Source organism: Falco cherrug, chromosome Z (assembly GCF_023634085.1).
Source record: "Falco cherrug isolate bFalChe1 chromosome Z, bFalChe1.pri, whole genome shotgun sequence".
NCBI lineage: Eukaryota > Metazoa > Chordata > Aves > Falconiformes > Falconidae > Falco > Falco cherrug.
The window spans coordinates 11,509,428-11,521,937 of NC_073720.1; the positions used below are offsets into that span (position 1 = coordinate 11,509,428).

The 12,510-nt window shown below is 50.8% G+C and overlaps 1 protein-coding gene across 8 annotated transcripts in view; it reads left to right on the forward strand.

Moving 5' to 3' along the window:
* The window catches only part of RUSC2 (RUN and SH3 domain containing 2), a 62,914-nt gene that overhangs the window by 2,809 nt on the left and 47,595 nt on the right, over nucleotides 1-12,510 (forward strand). For 5 of the 8 annotated variants that reach the window (XM_055698759.1, XM_055698764.1, XM_055698766.1 and 2 more), the window contains exon 2: nucleotides 4,732-4,907. The exons of 1 other annotated variant lie outside the window; for it this stretch is intronic. The gene's annotated coding sequence lies outside the window, so the exon portion shown is untranslated. Of the gene's footprint in view, nucleotides 1-4,308; nucleotides 4,908-6,647; nucleotides 8,501-12,510 lie in introns of those variants that run through there. 2 more of the 8 variants (XM_055698760.1, XM_055698762.1) reach the window with 2 other exon arrangements.

Sequence of the window (12,510 nt, forward strand, 5' to 3'; positions counted from 1 at the left end):
TAGGACCTGAAGCATGCAGACCAAGGTGACTCAGAGAGTCACTAGCTGCCCTGAATTTTAAACTGGTCTTTTGTGTCATCTGGAGAAGAGTGCTACCCTTCATCAGCCCTGCAGGCAGCCAGGCCATTCATTCCATGTAGAGTACAGGTCTGTATTTAGAAAACTAATTTGTACTGTCATGTTGAAAAATTGTAGTCTGAAAGTCTCCTAGTTCATGTGCTTCATAGAAGCTGCTGGGCCAGGTTCCAGTCCAGTGACCTTTCACTGGCAGCATTGGGTTTGCATCCTTTGGGCTTAGATAGCAACACCTAGAGCAGCTGCTTCAGAGGCTTCCTTACCTCCTGGCAATCATCCCTCAAAAACCTTCAGGCTGTGAATAAGGGAATATAGACTATTCAAAAGATGCAAGCCTGGTTTATGGTTGCCTAGTATTCTGCCTGCAGTTCTGCTTCTGGTTCAGTTTTTGCTGTGGCAGCAGATGCTGTCTGACACTTTTTCCTGTGCAGGATGCCTGGTATCCTGAGTTTTCTCTGCTCAGTGGCTTGGTTGTCTTGCCTTTTGGATGGGTCAGTGGAGCTGTTGATGGGGCAGTGTTCGATGGGCAATGTGCAGGAACACATATGTTCTCTTTTTATGCGAGCTGGAGAATGCAGCATCCCAGACCAGGCTGTTACATAGGGATTATGGTTCACTGAAACCTCCTTTCAGTCTTTTCTCCGGGATTGCAGGCAATATTTTGCATGAAAAAGATGAAGGATAAATGAGGTGCTCCTTCACCCTTCCCCACACCATCAAGCTGCTGTGTGCAAGGGTATGCTTGAGCTCTGTCAATAAATGAAATGAAGATACTGTGTGTACTTGTAGCTTGCCTGGTGCTCTTCCCTGTGGTGAGCTCTGCTGAAGCTGGGCCAGACATAGTTCCTGCTGGTTTGCCAGCTCAACTTGGAGTGCTTCAGGGTAAACTTAGCTGGTAGGAGTTTTTTAGCTTGCTGTGTCCCTCCAGGAGGGTAACAGGGGAGGCTGGTTCCCTCAGTTCTGCTTGGCCTTACTCAATCTGCTTTCCGCTGAACACTTAATTCCCACTTCATCAATGCCCTGGACACACAGCGGGGTTTTTTCTGAGGTTTATTGACTATAGATCTCTTGTTTGTCTGATTCTGGAACGTGAAATCCATCCTGGTTGGAGTTTTATTTGTGATATCTGCTGCTTATTTGAAGGCCACAGTTTCTCCCTCTCCTCTTCTTATTCTTGTGTGTGTTTGCCTGGCCTGGGAATACTGGTTTCCACAATTCACATCTGTTGTGCCTAGGGTGGGTATTTGCTGAGCATCTTTGTAGCCTTTAAGCCTCGCCCTGGGCTCTGCACTTCTGACCAAGTCCTAAGTGGAGCTGTGGATGGGAGCGTGTGTCTGTCACCTGGGCACTGACACTTCTTTTAGGGATCCTTGGCAGAATGATGATGGCACTAAATCATAGTTACTATTAAAGGTTCTTGATGCCTGGAAACGTTGACGCCAGTAGGGAGGGGAAGAAAAATACTGTTTGGTTTGTCTGCTTGGTGCACAGGACCTTCAGGGCCTGGTAGTGAGGGGGAGGAAAGGGATGTGTGACCTACTCAGTCACAGAGAATGGCTGTTTGCCTCGTAAAATGGCATTAGTTGTGCTAACCACATTGCCGGGGACCAGGAGCAATGAGAACAGGTCACAGTGTCCTCCTGTCTGAACAGTCTCTCCATGGACAGCTCTTGGGCTGCTGTCACAAATGTTCTGCTGATATCAGCATCTGTCTGGCACAACCTGTAAATGGTGCTGTTGAAGGACACTGCCTTAGGAGGCTTACAGCCTCTCTACTAGTTCAACTGCTTTGCAGAAAACTATGCACTATGGTCGTGGTGTCTCTTGGGAAGCTTGCTTACATCCTTCGCAAGAAGAACTTCTTTCTGGCTGATTTCACAATGGCTGGTTCAAACTACAGCAGCATCCTCCGTGAGTGCCATGGCAAGGCACTGGTTCAGATGGTGGTGTGTGAGCACAAATTTGGTGTGCTGCTAATCACATCCCAGCAATGGAATGTGGAGTGTGGCCATCCTACTGCTGCAGTGGTTGTGCTACCACATACAGAGCATTGAGACTGTGCCCAGCAAAGCCTTGTGGATTATATGGTACAGGTGTCTACCTGTGCATGGCCCTGTGTCAGCACAAGTTCAGGTGCAGACCACGATGATTAGAGCTCCACAGCTCCTTGCATCAGGACATGGTGGGATATCTCACTGAGATGGAGCATTGCTGGTCACTGTGCTTAGACCACTCCTTGTCAAATGCCATGCTTTGCAATGCATGAAAGCTCTGGTACCTGCAGTGCCTGGGTCCCGCAGGGATCTTTGTGGAACAGATGCTGTACAGCTCATCTAGTGATGGTTTGGACGATGGAGTGACAACTATAATTTTCTGATGATTTGAAGTTAGTCAGGGTGGTCAGTTTGAAAACCACTTGAAGAATTACAGGAGTATCCTGCAAAACTATGAGCACGATAAAACAGCAAATGGAATTCCACACTGATAAATGTCACATGTAACGGTGATTTGTGAACAGTTTCTCACTGCCCACAAGAAGCCCTTTGGAGTCACTGTGGATCGTTACCAGAGCTCATTAGCTCAATGGTCAGCTGTAGCCAAAAAGGCAGACCTCATACTGGAAATAAGAATAAATGAAAAAGTACCGGTATATGTTCTTGTGTATTTAGGTATATAGTCATGTTGTGCCTGCATCTTGAGTACCACGTAACAGTCTGGTCGCTCTCTCTCAAAAAGAGTGACTTAGGCCTGGACATGGTATAGAAAAGGGGAATAAGGGTGATTATGGGACTGGGATAGCTTCTGTAGGAAGAGAAATTAAACAAGGAAAAGTAGATGACAGTAGGAAATAATAGTGGCCTATAAAATACTGTACAGTAGGGAGAAGTTGAATAAGGAATGATGTTACTCAACTTTGCTATTTCTTAGAGCACAGAGGAAGCACATACAGCAAAATTATTTATTAGGCGGGAGGTCAAGGAAGTCTTTTTTCAACACAGCTGATTTGCAGAACATGTTGCTATGAGTTGGCATGAAGGCTGAAAATACACACAGATTCCAAGAGGAATCAGACACTTCAGTGGCATGGATGTGTTTCAGTGGCTGTTAAACGTGGTGGCCAGTGTGAAGCCTCCAGCTCTGGAGTGTGACCTCCTTGCCTGCTAATTATTGCAGGATGGAAGAGTGTAGCCTCAGGAGAGCTCACTCTGTACTCTGTGATACGTATACGATGGTGCCAAAATGCCAAGGGTACAGCAATAGACCAGAAGAATTCTTGGTGTGACCCACTGTGGTGGTTCCTGTTACCAGAATGCACTGAAACTGTGGGGAGAAAATGAACTGATTTGGTTTTGAGCACTTCTGGTCTAATGGCTCTCGCACAGGCCACCACAAATTTTCTTATATCTTTATTAGCAAATCTGAAAGCACTTGCAGGAGAAAGGGACTGGTGCAGACATAGCCCACCAGCTCAGTGTGCCAGAGGCTGCTGTGGTTGTTGCGAAGTCTGCCAGCTCAATGACTGCTGCCCAGCCAGCCATGTGAGATGCCTGGCGTTAGCTATCTGCTCCTCTTTGCTCCCCCTTGGCTTCTGATTAGGATCTGGTTTATGTCCTGATGGAACAAAATCTAGATTCTTAGAGCATCTTCTTCAAATAAGTGTGGGTATTATTGTTAGCCATCCAAATTTCTCCTACAGAGGGGGGAAAGAGCAGGCTATTGCAAATTCTATTGTGATCCTCTATCCTTTCCAAGTCCTATGTAGCAATTTCCTTCACAGTCTAGCAAAATGTCTCCGGTCGCTCTCCACTGAGAACTGGGAAAAGCTGGAACTGCACTGCCTTGGAAAGCCTATTTGCTGATAATTGAGTGCCTCAGATCCTCATTTTAGGAGCAATAGGAGCCACTGTTACTTGCTGCTCACCCCATTGAAAACTTACCATTGGGATTTTTTGTAGAAGCTGGGAGGCTGTAGCAAAGGCAACCAGACAGTAATGGGCATATGATTTTTGTCTGCCATTCACCTTGCTGCAGGGGGATTCTTCACTGCTTACGCCTGCACATGTTATCACAGAGAGATTTTGGGAACACTGGATTCAGAATCCAATCCTAATTGTACGTCTGCCTCATTCCTTGAATCCAAATCTATACTCTCACGAGCACTAATTGTGTCTCTGTCAATGGGATGGATAAAGGGTTTAAAGCCCCTGTTGTGCTCCCCAGTTCGCTGCTCCCTGCAGAGAAAAAAACCTCTCCTGGCAGCCTCAAGCTGTTTTTAAACAAGACAAATACCCGGGGTGCCTGTCTGCCGGAGCCTCTAGCCTGTGCACTGTGTCCCTTTTTAGCACGTTTCTCCATGCAGCTATATCTGGCTGCAGTTCCTTGCTCTGGGAACGTGACCTCATCGTTGTTTTGGTATTTCCAGTGATTCAGCCTGGTCCAGGGCAGGGAGGAGTCATTCCTGGTGCAGGCTGACAGGGCGTTTGTGCGTTGCTGGAATTCCAGAGCAGTGCAGCCCCAGCCCTTCCGCTGCCTTGACAGCTCGGCTGAGGCTGGGCTTGGTGCATCGCATTCCTGCCTGGCAGATGGCCTGGACACAGCTGGTAGAGGGATCAAAGCTCCAGATTTGGGGGGTAATGGGGATCCCTGTCTTTGCAGCCTACCTGCTGTGGTGAGGGAGAAGAAAGCTGTGTGCAGTAGCTTGTATGCCTGGGAAAGCCACCAGGACTGTCTGCTTTATGGGTGGAAAAGGAGTGTCACAGAATGCTCGTTTCTGTGTACAGACTGCCAGCACCCCATAACGAAGTTAACTTCACAACATCTGCAGTGACTTGGTAAGTGTCGTGATCCTTATGTCACGGGGTGGGGGGAAACTGAGGTGGTGTGCTGGAAGTTTTATGTAGCTGAGCTGGACAAGTAAAGCCCTGTGAAGTGGTGCCCTCTGTGCCCATCCTCTCCTGTAATGGCTAGATTCCTCCAGCGAACGATGGAACGTGGGCAGTGGGTCTGACTGAGGTGGAGAAGGGCTGGTAGGGAAAAGCAGCTCCCAAACTGAAACAAGGCCCAGCTGTACAGATTGCTAAACCCCATTTTCTGTAGGCAGCACTTTCCTCCATCTCTCCAGGTGTGGTCAGAAAGTGCAGGGGAGAACTTGGAGACAGGGTTCCCCAGTCAAGGTCAATGCTTGTGCTCCTGGGAGGCTGCGGGTGCTGCAGGGCTGTCACTTGTGCCTTGACAGGATTCCTGTTGCTGCAGGTGTGGTGGGCAGCCTTGATCTAAATACTCTCAACTGCCTCGTTTGAGCCTGGGTTGTTGTGAATGGTTTTTAAACCCTTTGGGATCATCTGGTGTTCAGCCATTCCCTGGCTAAGACCAGCTTGGCTGCAGAAGCAACTTGGTAGATATAATGGCTTCAGTGTTGTGTTGCTTATATGTGTCAGTATAGTACCTTCACTGCAGGAGACACCTGTCCTGGTCACCGTTCAGGTGGGGTGGGGTGACCCCGGCTGGAGGCCAAGTGCCCACCCCAGCCACTCATCGCTCCCCTCCTCAGCCACACGGGAGAGAAAATACAACAAAAGGCTTGTGGGTCGGGGTAAGGCGAAGGTCACTCTGCAGTTACAGTCACGGGCAAAGCAGGCTCGACTTGGGGAAATCAGTTTATTTCATTACCACCCAGATCAGAAAACACCCCGAGCAAGCGGTGCAGGGGGCTGGGCGATGGGGGCTGGGTCAGTCCCTCACCCGTTGTCCCTGCCGCTCCTTCCCCCTCGGGGACGGGGCTGCTCACTCTGCCCCCGCTCCAGCCCGGGCTCCAGCCCACGGCAGCAGTTCCACGACCTTCTCCGCCGTGGGTCCTTCCCACGGGCTGCGGCTCTTCACGCCCGGCCCGGCCCGGCCGCCGCGGGGGCACCGGCCCTGCCCCAGCCCGGCCCGGCCCGGGCTCCTCTCCCCGCGGGGCCACGGGCCCTGCCCGGAGCTGCTCCAGCGCCGCTGCCCGCGGGTCACAGCCCCCTGCGGGCACCCCCTGCCCCGGGGGGGGCCCTGCCCGGGCTGCGGGGGGGGAGCTGCTCCCCCGGGGGCTCCGCGGGCTGGGGGCACGGCCCGCCCCGCCGGGGGCCGCCCCGCGGGCTGGGGGAGCCGCTGCTGCGGCGCCTGGAGCCCCCCGGCCTCCCCCTGCCCCGGCCCGGGGGCCGCGGGGCTGCTGGGCTCGCTCGCACTTAAATACACGATCTGAAATACACGGTCCCTGCGGCTGCCACCGGCACCGACGGGCTCGGCCTTGCCCAGCACCGGGCCCAGCTCGGAGCCGGCTGGCACGGGCTGCACCGGGCACGGGGGCAGCTTCTGGAAGCTTCTCACAGAGGCCGCCCCTGTGCCCCCCCGCCACCAAAACCTTGCCCTGCAAGCCCACTGCAGCAGGAGTAAGTCATGAAGGCTCATCATGTTTGCAGATGCAGCCCCCTCTCTGGAGCCCTCCATGTTGATGAACGCTTGGTGATGAAGCCATGGCTCTGTTTTGTCCCAGACAGACCTGAGGAGCTCCACCTGGGACCAGAGTCACTGCTGTTACATTGGGAAGTTTTCCCTTTTTGTCATGTGCAAGGGTAGCTCATTGCCAGGAGCATTAATTTCATCCTCAGGTCAGCTGCGCTGGGCTGCAGTGGAGACCCCCTGCACCACGGAGGCCGAAAGCATAAAGCACTTTCCTTGTCGCAGGCACTGCCAGTCCAGGGGAAGGGTATCAGGGTCTGCAGGAACTGCAAGTTTTAACTCCAATAACCCTGCTTTCTCAGTTGGGTGGAGATGTAGTGTCCGTACCAGCACTTTGCTGGAGGAGGGAAACAATAGAGAATACAACCTGGCTGCATTCATCAGCAGGGAGCATTTCAGCCTGGCGTAATCCCTGGCTGGCTTCACCTTTCTGGGGGGTATCACCAGGACATACAGCTATTACTCTGGGGTCCCTGTGCTGTCCTTGAAGCTAGTTTTTTAACAGCACACACTGATGCAATTGGCCTAAGTCAACTGTTTCCAAACTTTTTCTATTGAGGCTAGGAAATACTTTTTCAAAGGAGGTCCCCCCAGCCTCTACAGAACAGATTTTAGTTGCTTCAGAACTACATGGGCTCCCTGTTCTTTGTCACCAGTTGCACCCCGAGATCATAAGCTATATGCCTGTCTGGCTCTGGGCTTACTGAAAATAGGCTAAGCCTGCTGTGATACGCATCCTGAAACAGCACCTTCTCAGCCTCTTGCTGAGGTTTTCCAGTGCTTGTTTAATAGGCAGTAGCTGGAAGTTGCAAAAACCCCGTACTGCTGGTTCCAGTTGTGGGCACAGGGGAGGGAAAGCCTCCAGACCCTTGGACACATTGCTTCCTTGCCAAGCTAGTCCCTATCCCCCATCTTCCTTATCTGCCATTAAGTCCAGTTCCAGTACAGCTCGGAAGTTACCCTGAAATGTCAGGGAAAGAAGAATCCTAGCAGGAAGTGCCAAAGGCACATGGGAGACAGAAGGAGTCTCTCTTTCCAAGTCCCAATGATGTGGAGCCCCTGAGCATGGGGAGAGGGCCTGGACAAGAGGAATGGGCTCCTTCACCATCAGCCGATCCCACTCACGGATGAAGCAACGCTCGGATCAGCCTTTCTCCCGGGCATGATGGGCTTCTGTAGCACCAGCACAGCTGTGGGGCTGGGGCCACCCCAAGTGGGGCATAGGCTACCAAATTGCTTAAGTTTGCATTCCTGCCAGCAGGTGCTCTGTATGGCATTGTAGGAGCTGCTGGAGAGTGTGGAGTTGGGGGGGGTCTCCCCTCGTTAGTGGTCACTTCACCCCAGGGCTTCCCCTTGCAGGCAGCTGCCCTCCCACCCCCTGCCTGAGCAGTCAGTCCATGGAGCCAGCCTGCACAGCCTCATCTTGCTGGCTTCTTTCTGAGCTTGCTGTAAATGGCTCTTTGTAACACGAGCTGCATTTCTGCCGTAGTCCTCTCGACAGTGCATCTGTGTTTATACTGGGGCTTTCATGAGCGATCTGGCCCTTGCATTGCCAGCAGCCCGCAGCCCTCGCTTTTCTGTCCTGCCCACATGTTCTGTGAGTGAGACTGGCACCCTGGCACTGCTGTGCCCAAGGAGAGGCAGGTGCCTGGCAGCGGGAGGAATCCCTCAGCCAGCTCCCATCTGGAAGAAGTGCCTTGTCATGTAGCCTCTCGCCCGCCATCCTGCAGCAACGGGGGAGCAGCCTGCAGAGACTCCCCGCAGCACGGCTCGCTGATCCCTGAGCCAACACGGGCACAAGCTGGGTTTGCTTTGGTTTACCACAGGCTTTGCGTGCTGTATTTGTCCTGCTGCTCTCATGCTGTTGCTGCTGCCCCCAGCTTCATGCTGCAGTGAGCGGAGGCCATGATCTGGGGAGATTGCATCTGGCAAGGTAGGAGCAGATCCATTCCATTTGTTCTGCTAAATGTAACGTGGCAGCCAACCCTGCCCCTGCCTGGAGAGCATGCTTCAATTAGCACTGTGTATGCAGCTTTATTTTGCATTGTTCTTTAGCTCTAATGAGCAGTCAGCATGCTGATCAGGCTGTAGCCTCTATTGCATGGAAAAGAAATGCATATATCCATTTGCTTTTTACCTACACACTGGAAACTCAGACTCTGGCTCCCTTTCTACTGCAGGATGGTGTGCTGGTGCTCCAGAGCCCATCTGTCTTCTCTGTTCACACACAGCATCCTGTGCATATTCTACAGGTCATGTCACCTGCTTCTCTAGGAGACATGAAAGCAGAGAGCAGTCTGAGTGTGCCTTGGGAGAAAGGGGGAGGGAGAAAAAAACTCATGGAAGACAAAAATGAAGGAAGTTCAGTAAGGATGAAAATGGCTTTATTTTTAATATTTTTTTAATTTTTTAATATTTATATATATAAAATATGGTCTTTTATTTAAAATTTAAAATTAAAAAATAAAATAAAATTTATTTTACCACAGAATATGAGACAGAGGAAAAGCCCTCTTTCCCTGAACAGTCTCAAAAGGGTTATGAAGGGACTGGGGGTTGTTGGCTGGGGCCTGTGGATTGGTGCTTGGGCCTGGGGATTGGGCTTCAGTCAGCAAATGGTGAGCAACTGTATTGTGCATCACTTCGGACTTTTCCCATCCCTTTCGATTTTTTTCCTCTCCCCTTCTCTCTCCTTTTCAATTATTAAGTTGTTCAGATCTCAACCCTCCAGTTTTATCTTTTTCCCAGTTCTCCTCCCCATCCTGTGGTGGGGGGAGGGGAGTGAGCAAGCAGCGATGTGGTATTTAGTTGCTGTCTGGCATTAAACCATGATAGTCGTGATGACCAAGAAACCCTACTACTACTGGACTTCCCTGTACTAGCCAAGGATGGATAATTAGGAGGGGAGCAGCACTGTTTTCTGACCTCGCTGGTGTTTAGGCACAGCTGTTCTCTTTTTAGTTCATAGCAGCTGGCATGCACCTGCCCCTGTACACACAGCCATCCATCTTCCCCAGGCTTGTTGTACCTGGGCTTGCCTCCCATGTGGATGAGAGTCTCCTAAACAGGACAAACAAGGATATCAGGCCTTCTGCAGGTGATGGTTTACTTATGAGGGTGAGCCCAAACCACAAACCATGTTTCAGGGCCCCCTGCATCCCTTGTTGTGAGGAGGGAAGGGGGTGTTCTAGCTTTCCCTTCTCAGCCTGTCCTGCTGTGCTGCCAGTGGGTGTATAAATAGTGCCCACAGTATACTATTTTGGTGACAAGCTCTTCCCAGGATTCATCCAAAGAGTTATGTGAGCAAGTGTTAAAAATAACACCCAGCCCTGCCCAAATGCTGCCGTTGTTTTAGTCAAAGTGTTGTGAATCTTCCATAGAGAGCAGCCTTGGACCCTTGGGAGGGGGCAGCAGGAGGGAGTCTGGCAGGGCTCCCCATGCTTTCCTCCTTCTTGCTGCCCTGCTGACCACAGAGGATACTGACCCTCAGGTGCAGTAGATGTGCTGGTTACCAAGAGGATATGAGACTTTCACTTCTAATTAGGCTATTTGCTACTGAGCTTTCCCTGTGTGTGTTATTGCTAGGTCTGATGAGAGGTAGGACATTCCAGGAGGGGTTAACCTGGGATTTAATCTAGCTGCTGCCAGGTCCCTGATGGTGGCCACAGGTAGGTGCTTCACTAGAACGTCTTGGGCTGTAGCAATGGCATATGTAGCGTCCTAGGTTTATCCCAAGGGCTGGTAGCTGGAGATTAGTTTAATTGGGGCAGGCATATTAAATCTGTATGTTAAATTAACAGCTACAACTCAGGATATTCTTGCTATCCATAGAAACACAAAAGTTATTCCAAAATCCTGCCCTTTTCATGCTGTGAAATGTGTTTTGGTGCCTGTAACTGTAAACCAGACCACACTACAGAGATTGCTCGGGACCCACGCTCCCTGAGATTTTGCCTGTTGGTCAAGTCCTATGCTAGGTATGCAACTCACTGTCTGCGTGCTGCTGCAGCATCAGCTTCTGCTGTGTGCTGGAAAACAAGAGACCTCACTGGAAAGCAGCAGACCCCACTGAGTCCTTGTCTTCAGTGCATCGAACCTAGAACTCACAGAAATGCTTCTTGGAGGGCTCATGCACAAAGAAGCCCCATATGGAGACAGAGATGCTCCTTCTGCAGACAGATAATGTGGCTTCTGTCTTGCCTGGTCTAATATGGGATGTAGGATAAGTTACCCCCTGTGGGAGTGGAGCACTCTGTGCTGTTACAAGCTTAATATGTGGAGCCTTGCATGCAGAAGAGAAGAGCTGCAAACGTGGGGGCAGTGCTTGGGCTTACGTATTTGCTCAGAGTCGAAAGCAGCAGTGTCATGGACAGGGGAGACCACACTTTCAGATGCTGGGTTCAGGACTGCAGCATTAATCCCCCTGTATGGTTCCTTGGCCTCCACCTTTGCATCCCCAGATAACACCCGTGCTGATTTCTGGCTTTGTAGAGGAAGGGCCAGATGCTTCTGCAGTCTCTGAGTACTTTGCTTTCAGAAAGGATGGATTTATTTTAAGCTGATACAGAAAGTTTCTGTGAAAACAGCAGGCATGCAAAAATTGCTAAAAAGGTCACAAGTGCTGTTTGGCACGCCATGCTTTACCTCCTCTGATATGGGATTACTAATTCTGGCAGGTGTTCCTAGAGATGGAGAGCAGGTCCTGTTAAAAGGTCATGACTGAGAGTTTTCTCCAGCTGTTGCACTGAGCATGAGTTGAGAGCAGAGCAGCAGCTTGTCTTCTGGCTTGGATTGTTATATCTCACATGCTGAGCCCTTACTAGCCCTCTTCCCGATCTCACCATTTATCTGGTCTTCTCTTTTCCTTGCTGTGTGTTGAGAGTCACATGCTGGGTTTCTGCACAGGATGGGATGCTTTCTTAAGTATGTATTGAAATCAGGCTTCAGAATTGTCCCAAGATGGAAAAACGTCATGGAGATGAAAAGCATGTTTCTGTTTTTCCAGGAACATGCTCTGGGCAATCAGTCCTTCATCAGGGGCTTCCTGCTCGTTCATTCCTCTGCTCCTTCCTGCTCCTCTCCCATGTCCAGCCAACAAAGTTGCTCTCTTGAGTCATCATCACTGCTGCTTATTATTAGTCCTGAGCCAAGTCTCTGAGTATCATCGTACACTACAGAGCTCCTGAGAGCTCTTTCAGGCTCTTTCCACGCTGGCATGCTCTTGTTTCCCAGACTGGAATGTGTCTGGGGTGCATGGGGACACATGACCATGTTTGTCATCTCTAAGCACCTCTTTGCTTGGCATTTATCAGTAGTCTCCTGTGCAGTGCCGGAGCCCCACACCAGTTTCCAGCAGCTCCTCAAGTGCAGAGTCTCCATGGGGAGCCCCGTAGGGCAGTGTGCTCCAGCCCTTTCATCTGCTTCACATGGGCCTGAGCCCTGTCCCAGCCTGTCCAACACAGTCTAAGGTTGGCATGTTTCTCAGGCATCTCCTGTGACCTGCTTTGCCTTCGTGGCCTGTGTCACTGCTGGTGCCCAGGCTTTGCGTCTGCCAGCTTTTATTTTCTGTTTTAAAGAGCATGGCAGGATTTCCTCCCACACCTGGATCCCCTTTATCCCTCCAGCCTCAGTAAACTTCTTGTGCACAGTTGACAGCCATGTACCTCCCATTTCTGGCTCTGTGTGCCTGCCTGCATATGGGATGGCTGCCTGTCGGTTCCACATGTCTTTTGGAGGAGGCAGACTTGTACAGCTGGCAGCATAGCAGCTACGTGCTGCAGATTAGACTCTTTGTGCCAATTAAGCACATACCAATAGGCACATACACCCAAAAGGTTGTTTATTCATGGGCTGACTTGGCATGGAGATGTCAGGTACAGCTGACCGATGATCTGGGACAGCCTGCTCGATTAGATGGGAAGAAGTTAATAATAACTAGAGAAA